Here is a 15924-nt window from a genome sequence, read left to right as displayed (position 1 = left end):
GGCTGTAAGTGTCTGAAATCACGATGCTGATTCTTTGGTATATTTCCTGCAACTGTCTCATGAACCAATTCAATCAGCTACACAAAGGTAGGGAAACTTTTCAGAAGAAATCCCCCACTCTCTGTGCAATAACAGCTTGCCTCATCCTCTGCAGTATTCCTTATTGATTTTCTGAGGCCAATATTTGCCGAGAGAACATCTCTTAAGCTGCCGGATATGAGATGGAGGTTAAATGATGATCTGGACGTTTTGCATCCCCCACTAGTTGTCATTTATCCAGCTTCTTGAAGTCATTTAGTCTGCCGGTGACTGGATAAACACAGGCTGATGGATGGACCAGTGTTCTGGGTCATGTCTGTAATGAAAGAACAGAACCAGCAGAGGCTTTTTCTCCGCTGATTGCTCCACTCTGTGCTCGGGTTGTGTCATACGAGTGGATCACTGATGTGCATCAGACTGTTTGACTGGCAGAACAATGTCAGCTCATCATTTCGCTCCGCCGTGATTTGCACGGTAATGTGTTTTGCCTGATTAATGCAGCTGAATTAGTTGCGTACCCCCAGCCTGTACTTTAAATTGCTGCAAAGGGCACACTGTTCGGATGCTGTCTTAAATCCATCCTTTCCGGAGCAGCGGGAGTGCATCTTCGCTTTGCCGTGTCATTATGTCTCTGCGATTCAGCATGCTGGGGTCTGAGTGGTGGAGGTAATATCTGGTTCTGTTTGTGGCCTGCAGTCTCAGAAAATCGCAGAGAACTTGGCAAACAGAGGAAGGCACAGACCAACCACAGATTCAAACAATCGTAAATGAACTGTAGAGTTTTTGAAATGACGCTGCTCACTGTTTTAATCTGAACCAGTTACATTTTCACATTCCGCAGCCCAAAAGCATTTATTCGGTGTTGTACAAAATTGCGAAGTGGGAAAAATAGCGTGTGGTTTGTGAATGTTTCTGCAAATAAAAATTTAAATAACCTCCCACTACAATTAAAGCGGTGGGTTTGAGTTAGGTTTGATGAATGAGACTGTGTTTGTTGCCACTTTTGTTTGCAAAAATGGTCAATCCAAGTCTGACTCAATGGAGTCAAGTCATGCCATAAACGATTTAGATGAGAAATTCTACTATGTGAAAATGCTTTGATCCAAATCACTCAAATGCACCTCTGGCTGTATGTTTATAGTCGTTCTGCTGGTGGATCCTGAACCTACGCCCCGGTCTCAAGTCATTAACAGCTTTTCTTCAAGGGCTGCTGTCTTCACATCAACTCTGACCTGCTTCCCTGTCCCTGCTGAGCGAAAGTATATCCACAGCATAATGCTGCAGCCACAATGCATCATCATGGACACACAAAGTGTTTTGCATTTTGGAGATACAGTTCAGGTTTGGTCTCATCTGACCAGAGCCAAAAAGTGGACATTTATTATTATTATTTTTTATTATTATTTCACAGAACAGCTTTATTTATACTGATATAACTTCTAAAGGCAACTTTTTGCAGTCGATGGTTATCAAATGGATCCAAATGAACACTTCAAAATATCATGCGTTAAAAAAATAACATTTTCCTGTCACTTTGCAGATATATGATACTATGTATTTGTCAGTCACGTAGTTTGAGTAAAATATGGAAGTTTGTGGTTGCAATGATTATGATATTTTTGCAAGAGACTGGTATAAAAAAAAAAAGCAATTGTGTTTTCACTTATAAAAGAAACAGAAACCACAGCAACAACTTTAGATGTGCTTGCAAGTCATAGCTTTTGCACTACAGATAATGTGACAGATGTAAACAATTCTGCTGCAGCAGAGGCAGACTGTGGTTGCATTGTGTTGTTCTTAAGATAACTGTGTACCACAGGATATGAAGTCAGAGATTTTCCCATCACATTTCAAAGACAACAGAAGAAACCTACAGAGAAATATGGCATAGTCTCAGTTGCAACAAATACCCGAGTATTATAGGATTAAGTTGCTGCTGAGCAACACAGAGCTGGATAAAATTGATCATCTGTGCTGGACCGCTCGGGGGGCTTTGCAGGCAAAGGACACATGTTGTTTCACAAGGTAAGACGCCTGCCTGCAATGCAGTGCAGTGCAAGCACAATCAGCAGCCATATCTGCACAGTGAAGGGCATGTCTCTTTAGTTGAGCAACAAAGTGGCCAGCTGCGAAAGCGTGCGTCCATCCAAAACATTTGCACATTGCTAAAATACAGAAAACACTAAGGCTGGCTGAGTTTCTGCAAACAAATGCAGCTAGGTAAACTAAATTCATGGTGAAAGCACAAGATGCTTCATGCCCAGGCTACATAAAAATAAAAAAAAACTGGAAACAACAATGCTTTCTTCATAAAAGGAGATTCCATCAGCTAATACCAGCAGATTTCAAGATGTTGCGTCACAAAAAAAATATATCACAACGTGCTCTTCTCAGGAATCCTTCAGCTGCAGTCTCACATCACAGATGAAGTGATCAAACGGCGGCCCAGTTCACTTTGCTGCTGCAGGCTTCACAGTCAAATCGAAGCGCTGGATACTCAGCGAGATGCAGTAATTGGAGAATATAGCGGCGCAGAAAAATAAATAAATAAATGGATTCGGTCGGATTACACTGCTGAGCAAAGCAGAACCCTGGAACAACAGAGTCTCTGCAGCATCTTATCGCTTCCACCCCCCACAATCCGTTTGCAAAACAAGGAGGCAGAAAGAGAGGAGGCGAGACTCCAGGTTGAGCTCCACATAGATGCCCCAGGGACCTCGGAGCTTATGCTCAACTGTCTTTAACGTGTCGAACCTCGGTGCTTCTGCATACAATGTTAGAAGGAGAGCCTCCAAGAAGACTAACGCAAAATCTGGCAAGTGGGCTATTTTCGCTTTGTAGAAACTCGACTCATCAGTATTGATTTGCAAACACACACACACACACACACACACACACACACACACACAAAAGTTCTCAGCATACACAAACAGTTGAATGAACTTAAATCATGTTTGGTCTTGGCACACTGACCTCACTCAGAGGGCTTTCAATCAATATTGAATGTGGCAACAAGAGGCTGGGAAAATAAAATCTGCTTCAATAAATTTGAACAAACAGACTTTTTAGCCTGGAGGAAGAAAAACAAACTTCGTAAGTTTCACATTTTAAACTGAACACTGTATTCAGAAACTTATCTGTCAACCTTTGAAAGCCAGCACAGCCGTCTTTCTGTGCACTGAATGCAACAGGATTTATTGAATACAGTGAGCACTATTCAAAAAATGACAGAACAGAAGCTCCTGCACAATGTGAATATTTTAAGAATATCTTTGAGTTTTAATGAAACTTATTTTATTGTTAAAATTACTGATCATTTAAGTAGAAATATGGCCATTTTTTACATATATATATCTATATTTAACCTCTTTGGATCGAACATCTACGGAAATAAACCAATCACAGATCAGCCATCCAGGATAAGGACTGTGTGAACCACTTAAGTATTATCAGATCAATACCATGCATATTTTCACTAACTGAATATTGTCTTCTTTTGTAAAAAACAACAACAAAAAAAACAAAACAACAAACAAAACAAAAAAGTCCTTTATATATTCAAATTTACAAGAAAAAGATGTATTTGTTTTATTTTGTTTTTCCTTTTTACATATATTTATATATTAAATCTGTACTTACATTTACATTTATTGAGCGCAAAGAATAACCGGAGCACAAACTTGGCCAATAAAGCTAATTCTAAATGTCTGATTCTGACATATAAGAACATCTGCCTATAAAGTCATTGTGAACTTTTGCATTAACCTTTTAAACTTGGCTGAAAAATACTAACAATAATCCAACTGTGCAGTCATAATCACTGCACTCATTAGTATTGTCAACACGCATGTTATGAAACACTACAGCCATTTATCAATCCTTGTAATCACGGGTTTAGCTGTTCGGAGGCCTATTTGAACAAATGTGCAAGCTGTTTAAACATGTCCGCTGACTGACAGGTCCACTGAAGCCCCTTTCAAACTGTCAGACAGAAGTTTAAACACCAGCAGCTCAGTTAAAAAGAACATTTTCATGAGAAGCGGACCATTCGACTCGGCACCGGGTTCTGAATAAGGGTCCTCACAGGGCCATCTAAGTTAAATATGCTAGCCGGCTGATTACATTTAATTCTGCGCGCCTGCCATAGCAATGAGGACAAATTGGGTTGTTGTGGCTGCTGATAATGCTAATCTCCTGCAGCGGCGGGGGGAAATTACAGTAAAACACGGATGCACACTGAGATGCCACATTATGGCTCCAGGAAAGGCTCCATCATGGAGAAATGAGATTCTTTCAACTGAGGGGAAAAAACCCCCAAACTATTAACACTTTAGCTCTGCTCACCATAAAATTGTCATGATTAAGGTCATTCTGATCTCCCTTTGTAGTCTGTATCCACTACCCTGTCAGCTCAGCAAACTACAAGTTTCTCTGACACAAACAAATACATCCTCCAAACGCCTAACATACTTGTACGCTGACAGGATCAGAGTCCTTTCTATGTGTGTCCTTGACACCTCCTTGCATTGCACAGTTAATACAAAGACGAGGCTCAGTTCTCTCACACGCAGCTCTGGGGCAGAGAAGCCCCTCTTGTCCGGAGTGAGCACACAGAAGATGGCGAGCGCGCCCGTTTCTCCCCAGGCAAGAGCATGTCCTCGGCTTTTGTAGCTGCCTGGCCTAATTGTAAGGTACCTGTCATCCTGTTTCAACAGTGAGTGATTTGTGGCCTAGAGCAAAGAATGTATCAATGCCAGGTTGAACCCAAGCACCTTATATTATTGTGTCTATTTTTACCCAAGAACAAGTCATAAAGGCTGCGCCGCTTAGATTAGCCGTTCACTTAGTGCAGCTCCACCCCTGACAGTTGGTGGCAATAATGGCGACAGCAAAAAGACATACATCAGAAATACTACACCACCCAAGGCAAACATGATTATATTTAGGACAACCTTGCTCTGCAGACTCAATACGAATCCACCTGGCTAATGTATAAACAGCTATGTTTGCAGGCTGTATTCCAGGTTTAATCATCTCCACTGAGATAATCGCTCCCATTCACTAACTCTCTCCGTGCAGAGCATTGGTAGCATGCAAAGCTGCCGCTGTAGTGTTTGCCTACTGATGTGAAAACTGCATCTTTGCTTTCTGTTTGTGACTGATGACAAAAAAGGTCACTGCAGTCATCTGATCATAATTTCATTGTCCTTAGGAGACACATATATGTCAGGGGGGAACAAAAATATGGCTTCTTATTTTTATGTTTCTTTTGTCTGAACAGATCGGTGCTTTATTTTATGTTAACTAGCTCATAAAACATAATGCTGTAGGAGCACAAATTGTTACTGTATTTACTGGAACAGCTTTAAAGCAATTTCTGGACAAAGCAATTTGGAGTGGAAGGAAAATGGCTCGTGGTTTTCAAAACAAGATTTGAAAATGTCCAACAATTTTCTTCAGCGTCCATAGATTAATAAATAAAATCTCATGCAACCAGTTGCCTTCAGAAGTTTAATTAGTTAATAACTCCATCTCTGCGTAATAAGGTCTCAGTATAAATTCACATGTTCTGTATAGGTTAGAAAACAATATCCAAAGCTTTGAACATCTCACAGAGCGCTCATCTAATCCATCATTTGAAAATAAAATGGTTTGGCCCCTTCACTATGGCTCTTTCAAAAGCAAAGTAGAAATGTTTTTAAACATAAACGCATTAAGAAAGAACAGTTTCAAAAGTTCTTATCAATGTTTTAAGAAGAAATGTCAAATTGTGCAAAATGTGACTGTGTCTGTGCATTTAAAACCCAGCAGACTATTTACCAGAAGTAAAAATGAAACTGTGCAAACAACAGAGATGGGCAAATAACAGCAGAAATGTTATTTGAAATGAGGAAAACTGTGCAAATAACAAGAGAAATCGAAAAACCTACTGAGATGGTTGGAAGCAGCGATGGCTATAAACTGTTGCTGGGAGGAATTATTTCTAAAACAGAAGGGTTCCAATGGCACAAGGCCTTTAAGAGAAGTTTAATGGGGGTTATTTCTCTCTTTTTGCTCAAATTATGTCCTTTTTATTTCTAAGTCGGCTATCTCTCTTTCTTTACTTTCCATATTTATGGAAAAGGCTCACCAACCTGGCCTTCCTATAAACTTTGTAAAAATTAGACAATGTATGTTGTTCTAAATTCTGAAAACTAAACTTTTTTTTTATTTAATTACATTTTAATTAAACAAATTACAATTTAAATTTTAACTAAACAAATGAAAATTACACTTTTTCAGGTAGATTTTCAGCTTTGCAAAAATATTTACATTTTTTGCAAAGCTGGTAAGGGACACATTGCCAAAGGATTGGAAGCAGCTTTAATCTAAAAATAAATAGATATAATTTAAAAAGTTATTCATTTTCCTTCAGTTTTACAGCTATACACTGCTTAGGTTTGGTCTGTCAGATACAATCCTAAAATGTCGAATCGAAGTTTGTGGTTGTGGTATGACAAAATCTGGATAAGTTGAACGGCGTTTGAATACTTTCACAAAGCACCGAGTGGGTCAGACGACACTTTATGAGACGTGCACAAATTCCACAAAGTTACCAGAGTTTACTGCTCAACAGTTCCAAAAGTTGCGAGCCATCTCTACCTGCCTTTATATTTCACTTTCCATTAGAGCAGTGTTGAGCGACATTTCTTTTGGCTCTCTGAAGGACCTTCTCTTCATTAATCTACACTTTAACTGCTTCTTCACAGATTTTTGACTCAGTTCCCGAACCTTTTCTAAATTAAATTGAATCTTGGCTGCATCCCTACATCTGCAACAGAACAAAGGATCAATTTTAAATCGCATCTTTAGACAAACTGTTGCTTTCAGCCCGTGGTAAAGACCCAATTTGTTCCTATTTTCTTTCAATGAAATCTATGAGAAACACCAAAGATAACGCAGCCTGACAGACAGAAAATTGTATTTAGCAGCAACAAGATAAATTCTAAACAGCTGTAAGCTAAAAACTTGGCATACGCTACAGAAAACGCTCAGCCCTCTAGTCCCGTGTTTGTTATCTTAATTGGATCTCTGTCTGCTTTTTGAAATACTTCACTTGTAGATGCTGCTCATCTAATGGTTTGACATTGTTGCACTGCACTGAAGGTGCAATTAAACACTTCTAACAACCTAAAATACAAAGCTGAATATTTTACAGTTTGATTTCAAATCTTCACTGTATTACACAGCAATCTTGGTACGGTAGAAAATTAACAGCATTTTGCTATGAGTGTTGCCTTTACTCTGCCTTGATTGCTTGATTCAGCAGCTGAATATTTCTGCTTTCTCCTGCTGGTAATGCTTGTTCCAGGGTCCAACTGTGACACAGCTTTTTGCCGTCCTAAACGCGCTTCATTTCACACCAAGAGCCTTTCTGCAGCTGCATATTGTCAGCCAGACAAACACTGCAAGCCAAATTAAGCTGACCAGACCACATATTTCTGTCACGATCGCTCAGATTATGAGGAAATTGCTTTTGTTGTTTAATTGTTTGTACATGGTTTAAATGTTTTGACACCAGATTTCTGCTTCTGCAATTTTATGACTGAGACACTTATGAAGTTATTAGTGTTAGTACATTTATGTGTATATATATATATTCATTTATTCTGTTTTACATCATCATACCAACAGTTTTCAAATCATTAAACAAATTTGACAAACAGAAAAAGATAATCTGATTAAGTAAGAGAATCTGTTTCAAATGATGATTTCGTTTATTAACAGAAACAAGCAGTCTAAGTCAATCTGTCCTTATGTAAAGAAGTTAAATCCTCCAAAAGCTAATTACAGGCTGTAACTCCCCTGGCAGCAACAACTGCTATCAAGCATTTGCATAGATTGGCAATGATTTATGGGTAGCTGCGGATGAATTATGGCCCAGTCTTCTTTGAAGATTTGTTTTAAATCAGGCACAGAGGAGGCCTGCTTAAGGTCACACCAGAGAATCTGCATCAGAATGGAGTAGAGATATAATAATTTGTGCATGCTCAGGCAAATAAAATCTAAATGTGATGTTCCTCTGTGTCGTTACATTAAAGCCACACGCATGTGGACTGCACCCAGACGTAACAGTTACACAGACCACAATTCCCACAAATCTCCTTCCAATGAGGTACAACTGTGCTGCTCTAAATTACAGTCACCCAAGGGGAATTCATCAGAACATAGATATGTGCAGGGCACCTTCAAATCAGAAAGCTAATAATAAAAACACCTGAAATCCAGGGAACTGCATACCGGAGGACTGCACTGACCTTTAATAACAATCATCCACGTTCACCTGAGGATAAACTGTGAGGCCTTTTATGCAAATCTGTGTTCTTCATTTTATCTCATTCTTATGATGCATCGGGGTCATATTAAAGGCTCTAAAATTATGTATCATGTCAAAGAATATTATTTCAGATTACATTTACATCCCATGCAGCCAATATTGCTTTATTAACAAGATTTTTTATTTTATTTTTTGCTTCCTAATGTATGATGGATGATTCTTATGTGTATGAAAAATAATAAACATCTTTATCAAGAAGAAACTTGCTCAACTGGTCAAGCTGACTGAAAGTGGATGAATGAAATATTTTGCTCTCATTCGCTGTATTTGAGACTCTTATTATTTTTCTATTACATTTAGTTAGAGACAAGTAAGAACAATACATGAAAAGAGTAAATGTCGTTTTAAGCTCACTTTATTTTCACCTCTGCACTGATTTCCAATGCTAAGCATTTAACTGACTGGTCCTCAGAAAGCCCTGCAAAGTTCCTGAAAAAGGCTGGAAAACAATCGATTGTTTCATCACCAGCTTGTGAGAAAGCAATAAAACAGTTCTGTTTGTTTGTCAAAATTCTGGATCATCTATCGGATCTTGGGTGTGCCATCATGCCAGCTATAAGTGAAGACAGATTCACAGAGAGGCAGTATTTATCACTCTGCCTGCAGCAAGGCGTAGAGGGGAGCTTCACGAGTACAGAGACAACTCAGGCAGATGCCACTATAAATAATGCATGAACAATGGAGCCAGAAGAAGAGCCTTGGAACAGCTAATTATTCAGCCCGACATTTTCAGAAACTCACATCGAAGTTAGCAGCTGAAAAAGATGGAACTCAGGCCGTCACTGCTGCCGCTGATAATTCTGCTGCTGATTTGTGTGCCTCCACACTAATGTCAGCACGGGTAGGCTCAATTCGGAAATGTATTAATCTACAAAGATGTTTTCCTATTACAACAAACAATTTTCTCACAATTGGCTGAATACATAAATTGAAATTTGTTATGTGACAAAAATTGAAAAAGTTTAAGGAGTATGGATACTTTTACAAGTTTGTTTTGTTTTGTTTTTTTGAGCAACATAAATTGCTATCAGGAGGCGGGGGGACTTCTCTACAGGAGCAACACAAAGCATTGTTTACACTCAATTAAGAGCCACCCACACTTGTGGTGGAAAGACAGCAGTATCTCCTTCTCTCTCCCTCTCCTTTGCTTGTGAAAACTGAACATTTGACGGGTCGATCTTCAGATAGCTATCCGCTTATTTAAGTGTCACGGTTTTCTCCCCAAACATAATTTCCACCCGGCGATGCGGCACTCTATCAAAACTGGAAAGAGGCCTCATAATATTCACATAATCGCATACATCCTCCGTGCTCTAACTTTTCATATCTGTAATTACAGTGGCCATTAGCACTGAAGCATAAATCCTGCGGGAAGCTAATAAATGGTGGAGGATGATTACGGGAGCTGAAACCCCTCTACTGACAGCGGCTCTTTGAGCTGAACGAGCTCACTGTCAAGATGCAGCAACATCTTATTTGCTGGAAAATAGAGCCGTCGCTGGTCCTCCATTTATCAAGACTTCAATCAGGAGCGACCTGTTGAAGGGTCAGTGAACGAGCCGCTGATGATGTCTCGTTTATAGGAGCGTGCCATAAATAATGCGTATGAAGCAGGTTGGTTATGGGAGTTTAATTGGGAGTTAATTAATGACTTTCACAGGACATGAGAGAATTCAGTGGAATAATGTTTGGCACAACACTTTGGCCTTGAAGCGGCTTTTCACTGGAATGCATTAATGAATATAATAACGAGTAATTTCTGTTTCCTAAGAAGTTTAAATATCAGAGTTAGTGAATCAAGCCTTTTTTTAATTAAAAAAACAATATTAACGCGTCATTTATATTTCAGAGTATATTTATTTTCTAAACAATATAATAAAATTGGACAACCTTATGATTTTATTAATCTGGAGATGGAGGCACCAATGAAAACCCAAAGCCAAATTGTTCTCGACCTTAAAATGACAACAAGGGCAAAAGTAAATAAAATTATCCCGTTGGACTCGGCCAGGCAATCTATATAATTGAGGTTATTAATGCTGTCTAACTGTTGCAAAAGTTCAAAATCCCTACAGTTTTTATATCATTATGAAATAATTGAGTGACTAAGCAGTAAACCATGTGCAAACATATGCAAATTAAGATTGAACACACATAACGAAATGAGACAAAATAACGTGACTAAACTTCAGATACTGGCTTTCCATAATTTGAGTGGAATAGAAGTGAGATAATTTATGGTAATAATTTAATTAGATGTTGGTAGGAAATGTGTTTCAGAAGAAATAACACTTCTTCAGGAGCTTGAGAAAGGCTCAGCCACAGCCTTGGAAAAGAACTGGAACTGTTTTGTTGAAAAAAATAACCATCTGTTTCGTCTAGTAAATCATTGACTTTAGAACCCAGAAACCATGCCAAGTCTTTGCTGATCCAGAAGAAATAACAGTTGGCATGGAGAAAGGCTCGAAAAACAACTCAATGTTACAAAATGAGTCAGTTTATCAGCTCTGGTCTAGCGCCTAAACTGCTGTAGACAGTTAGACAGGACAAGAGAAACTGAACTGGTTGATGCATCTTCCAAACATCTCAACATGTAGCTGAGATATATGAAAACCTATATACTTTGAATTGTTTTAATCCAAAATCAATGCACTATTATTATTCTCCATATACGGCTGGAACAAGTGACAATACAGAGATAATATGTCATGCCACAGTATTTGCTTTGCCAAGAGGCAGACGAAGCCACCAGAGTAAAGTTAATAAAACTACAAATCAAGTTATTTCCGTGCACCAATAACAGAAAAATAACATCAGTAATTAATTTTAATACCTAAAAGAAAACGGTAGCCAGCTGAAAAAAAAACATCTTCTACATTTCCACCAGTAAAACCACGGCTGGCACAGACCAGGACTCAGCTCTGGCAGGTGGAAATCTTAAACAGTGCTCTTTAGTGGGCTAAGAGTCTGCAGAGCTTCTTAATGAGGTCCCTATCTGCAATGCTCAGAGAGATGGGAGAATCTGGCTGAAAAAAAAAAAAGTACACAGCAATTCATTTGAGCAATGGTGTGAGAGCTTCTTAGCAGATTCACTCAGATATACTATACAAAGCAGACAAATGTCAAATAGTTACATATATACATACAGCATTTAAAATGAATGAGACTGCATTCATTTTTAAGACCCTATAACTGCCACTGAGTGAAGAGTTGTTGTAGATAGAGGCAAAGCAGCTCTACTTTTGGACAGACGGACGGATGGATGTGCTGTGTTTATCATGTCATGTCAACAAGGACTTTTTTTTAATCCTGTCTTTATTTCATGTAGGTACAAATCCATCTGTTTTTCACACCTCATATTTATCGAGAAGGTAAACAAATGCAACCTTCACATTTCAGACGGAGTATTTCAATGCCCTGGACAGCAGATTACAGTCCTGTCTGAGCGCAAGCTAGCACACCCATCTGTTCACAGCATCACATCTCCACATATGCTGCAGCCAACCCTTCTCTTTTTTCTTCCTTTCCGTTTTGTTTGATAACGAAGACGGATTTTTTTTTTTTTTTTACTTTTCTTGACTGAAATGCCACCATTTCCTGAACAAGAGGTCATGATGCTACAGTGCAGCATTTTACCAAACTCGCTGACATTCAAAAACCTACCGCATCCATGACTTTTCAAAGGAAATTCACAATAGATTAATAAAACTTCAATTAAACTAATCAACAGAGGGGCTTTGTTTAATTATTATTTGACATTTAAGAGAGTGTGTTGGATTCCGGATGTACTAAAGTCAATTTAATCTGACAACCTCTTAAAAATCATTAAGATTTACTGTAATTGCCATAGAGCACATAAAATTATCCAGCAAGATACTCGAAAATCATGAGGTTAAAGCAGAATGTTCATGGTCTTAAGTGTTATATTCATTTTATTTAACATTTTAGTTGGATGAATTTCACACCTATTATAATCTTTCTCATTTTTTTAAACACTGCAAAGTAAATTGTAAGTTAAAGAAATACCAGACATTGTATATAAGGAATATCTTGACCAGCTATCTGATATTTGCTAACTAGTTCCTGATTCAAAAACAAAGGAGCTTCTCAATAAACTAAAATATAATCAGAGATTTGATATTTATTCATTTCAGTGACAAAATTCAAAACGGAAAACTCATAGCTTCACTTTGTTCCAGTTAATTTCAATGATTATGGCTAATAAAAATTCAAAATTCGACTCATTACCAAATTTTAATGTTAAATGAAATACTTGAAATATAGGCCTAAGTGTATACAATAGATGAGTTTCACTTTTTCTGAGCTCAATTACTAAAAGACATTAACTTTTTATTGATATTGTATTTTGTTGAGATACAGCTGTACAAGCACTCCCTCTTAAACCTCCGATATTCATTAAGGACAATAAATGCAGTAAATGGTCTGACCCACTCAGCCTCGGTCAAAATGTTCCAAAAGAAAATCCTGTTTGCCTTTTCTAATTTGAAGTGGACTGGAGGTAAATTTTACAGCCAAGAACAAATGTACTCAGGATATTGCGGGTGGGCATCCTGCCAGAAACCCCCACCATGAGGCCTCATCCCAAATCTGTTCAACCCTTCAGTTCGCCAAACACTCATCCAAACAGACAGGTGAGGCACACCGCTTCAAGCACCTGGAGGGGTGATATGCAAATTTGCTTGGTGGCTGAGATTTGCGATTCAATTACAAACTCTCTTGAGACCCAGTTGTGCGGACATCGCGAGCACCCTCACGTAGCACCGAAGGCGGTAGAAGACGCTGGAAATTTTCTCTGGCCGACACTGATAAGACTATCTGCCTGAGCTGATATTTCCCAGCAGTGAGATCAAACAGCTGCTGGGTGTTAAGGTGGAGGCTTGCACGGATTTGAGACTGCTCACCGGCTTCTCCAAAGAGATCTTAAACATGAAGTTTATGCCGCAGATTCGTCGGTCTTTTGTCACACTGAGGTCACCTTACATCAGACTGCATACCCTGAAATACTGAGTTGGGTTTATGGTTCCTAAGAAGAAAAAAAAAAAGCTTCTCAAAACACTTAAACACAGTAACATACAAGTCAGTTCAGTCATTACATTAGAAGATTTCAGGTAAAAATAAGTGACAGCATAACTTAACCTGGCATTAATTCACTTTTCAACATTTAATAGACATTCTTTCTACCTTTTGATTGTTTTTTATATGATTTCCTTAAATGCTCTGTGTCCAGACAGCCATATTCAATAAATTAAAAATGTTAAGAAGTTTATTTACTTCAGTAGCTCAATTAAATAAGGGAACACACTATATATGTTAACAACATCCAGAATGATATTTCAAAGCCTTAATTTATGTTATTATGATGATTTTTCACTTATGAAAACAAAACATTTAAGGTTACAATAGAGCCACTGTTCAGGTAGAAGAATTTACCGATAGGACAACAAATATGGCTCTTATGGAAAAATAGCAAGAAGACAGCCATTGATCAACGAAGCCAAAAAAAGTATTTTGAGTATTTTCATACCATAGAGACAAAGTGAGCTACAGTGAAACATGGCGGTGGGAGCATCATTGTTTGAAGATGTTCTACTTAAGCAAGGACAGGTAAACGATTCAGAATTGATAACAAGACATAATGCAGGGAAATACTGGAAGAAACACGTGTGGCTGCAAAATGACCCAAGAATGTGGAGCAGGTTCACCTTCTAGCAGGACAACAGCCCTAAACATACAGCCAGTGGTGTGATAACAGCATGTTTGTCATGATCGCTAGGTGTTATGTTTCAATGTTTTTGGATTGTGTGTATTTTGAGTTGTTCATTATTTAGGTATTTCCATATTCCAATTAATTAATTTGTGTTTAAGCTCTTAGTTCTTTCTGAAGTTCTGTTCTTTGTGTATGTTGGTTTTTGATATTGTTTGATATTGATATTGTTTCTAGGTTTTAGTTAGTTAGATCCATTGTTTCCCTACTCAGTATACTGAGTAGGGAAACAATGGATCTAACTAACTAAAACTAACTAACTAACTATCTCCTGGAGATACTGAGTAACCATAAGCCATCTTTCCTTTCATTTCCTCCTTAGATTCTCCCCAGAACTGTTGTTCTTGTCCTGGTTCTTGTGTGCTTCCTTATGATGTTTATGTCCTGTTTGTTTATTTGGGTTCACATCTTCAACACCAACACATATCAGTGTTGGAAAAGCCTGGAGCTAAGTCCAATTGGGAATTCAATTGGGATTCAGGTCTATCTGGAAAGACCTGATACGTGCTTTTTAAAGACACTGATCTTCCAATCGGATTTTACAAAGAATGAACAAAACATCAGTCGTATATGGCCTTAACTGGCAGAGACATACCTCAATACTTTCTCTCTTGCTCTCGATGAGGGCGGACGCTTTTTTCCTCTGCTCCCTCCCTGCCCTTGTCTGCCCTGCTTGCTCTGTTTTGTCCTGCCTTTTTCTATATTTTTGGAGCCTTTCTTTGCACACCATCCAAATCTACAGATTATGGATCTGGTCAACTGATTTCTCAATCCAATTGATCAAATTTTCGATGAGAAGTCTGGACACAGGAGAGCCCTCTTGTCCTGCGGGGACACACCCGCGGGATTCACCCTGGATTTATTCATGATAACAGGATTTCTGCTGTTTGGAGCTTGTGGATTCTTGGATTAGTGACAAATTTGTGACGGACTTGGCCAAACTAGCGATCACTAAGACTGTTGGTGTGGACAGAGACGAGGACTCTAAAACTCACTAACCAGATGCAATCGATCTTGGAGCAGTTGCTAGTTTTGGCTCAGTGGAACGGCCAAACTAATTTGAATGATTGGGAACTGAGATGTATTGGAGAGACTTTAGAGAAGATTGAAATTCATAATCTTCCCGACCTAAGACATTCTGTTTATGAATTGGCTTTCCCCGTGTGGCCTTGGAAGGGCTGCATATTTCTAATCTCCTTGAAGATATGTAAACACAACACTCTTCCCACCTCACCCCCTCCTGTTTCCATGAAGCTGTGGAGCTGAGTGCTCCTAAGGACATCATTCCTCGATAACAAACACCTCTATCGGACTATGCCAGGGGCTTATTGCATGACTTTGACGTCGCCGCCTTCACGCATGTCTCTGTTTTGCCCCTTTGTTTTGTCTGAATGTTGCCATCTGCCCTAATGTGTCCTTTCCTCTTTTCCTTTGGTTTGCCATTTTGTTTGTATTTCCTTTTAACTCACGTAAAGCACTTTGAATTGCCTTGTTGCTGAAAATGTGCTATATAAATAAAATTACCTTACCTTACCTTACCTTACCTTCAAAAGTCTGGCAGCTTTACAACTTAGGACTAAAGGTGGTTCTAGAAAATCTAGGCTCAAAGGGGGAGAATGCATCTTCTGACGTCAAAAACGAGTGAAAGACATATGATGTCTCCAGTTCACATTTATGTCACACTTTGTGCCAGTCTATATATATATATATATATATATATATA

General features: G+C 38.6%; 1 protein-coding gene and 1 long non-coding RNA gene across 3 annotated transcripts in view; one reads left to right on the top strand and one right to left on the bottom strand.

The window, feature by feature from the left end:
* Positions 1 to 15924, bottom strand: part of LOC103142297 (SPARC (osteonectin), cwcv and kazal like domains proteoglycan 2) — a 39818-nt gene that overhangs the window by 23227 nt on the left and 667 nt on the right. The gene's annotated exons all lie outside the window — the stretch shown is intronic.
* LOC107836896 (uncharacterized) overlaps positions 9343 to 15924 on the top strand; it is an 11857-nt gene continuing 5275 nt past the window's right edge. Inside the window, exon 1 of the long non-coding RNA XR_001662870.1 lies at positions 9343 to 9353. This is a non-coding gene — a long non-coding RNA (uncharacterized LOC107836896). The remainder of the gene's footprint in view (positions 9354 to 15924) is intronic.

This window comes from Poecilia formosa, unplaced genomic scaffold (assembly GCF_000485575.1).
Source record: "Poecilia formosa unplaced genomic scaffold, Poecilia_formosa-5.1.2 Scaffold95, whole genome shotgun sequence".
NCBI lineage: Eukaryota > Metazoa > Chordata > Actinopteri > Cyprinodontiformes > Poeciliidae > Poecilia > Poecilia formosa.
This window is presented reverse-complemented; position numbering and strand designations above follow the sequence as displayed.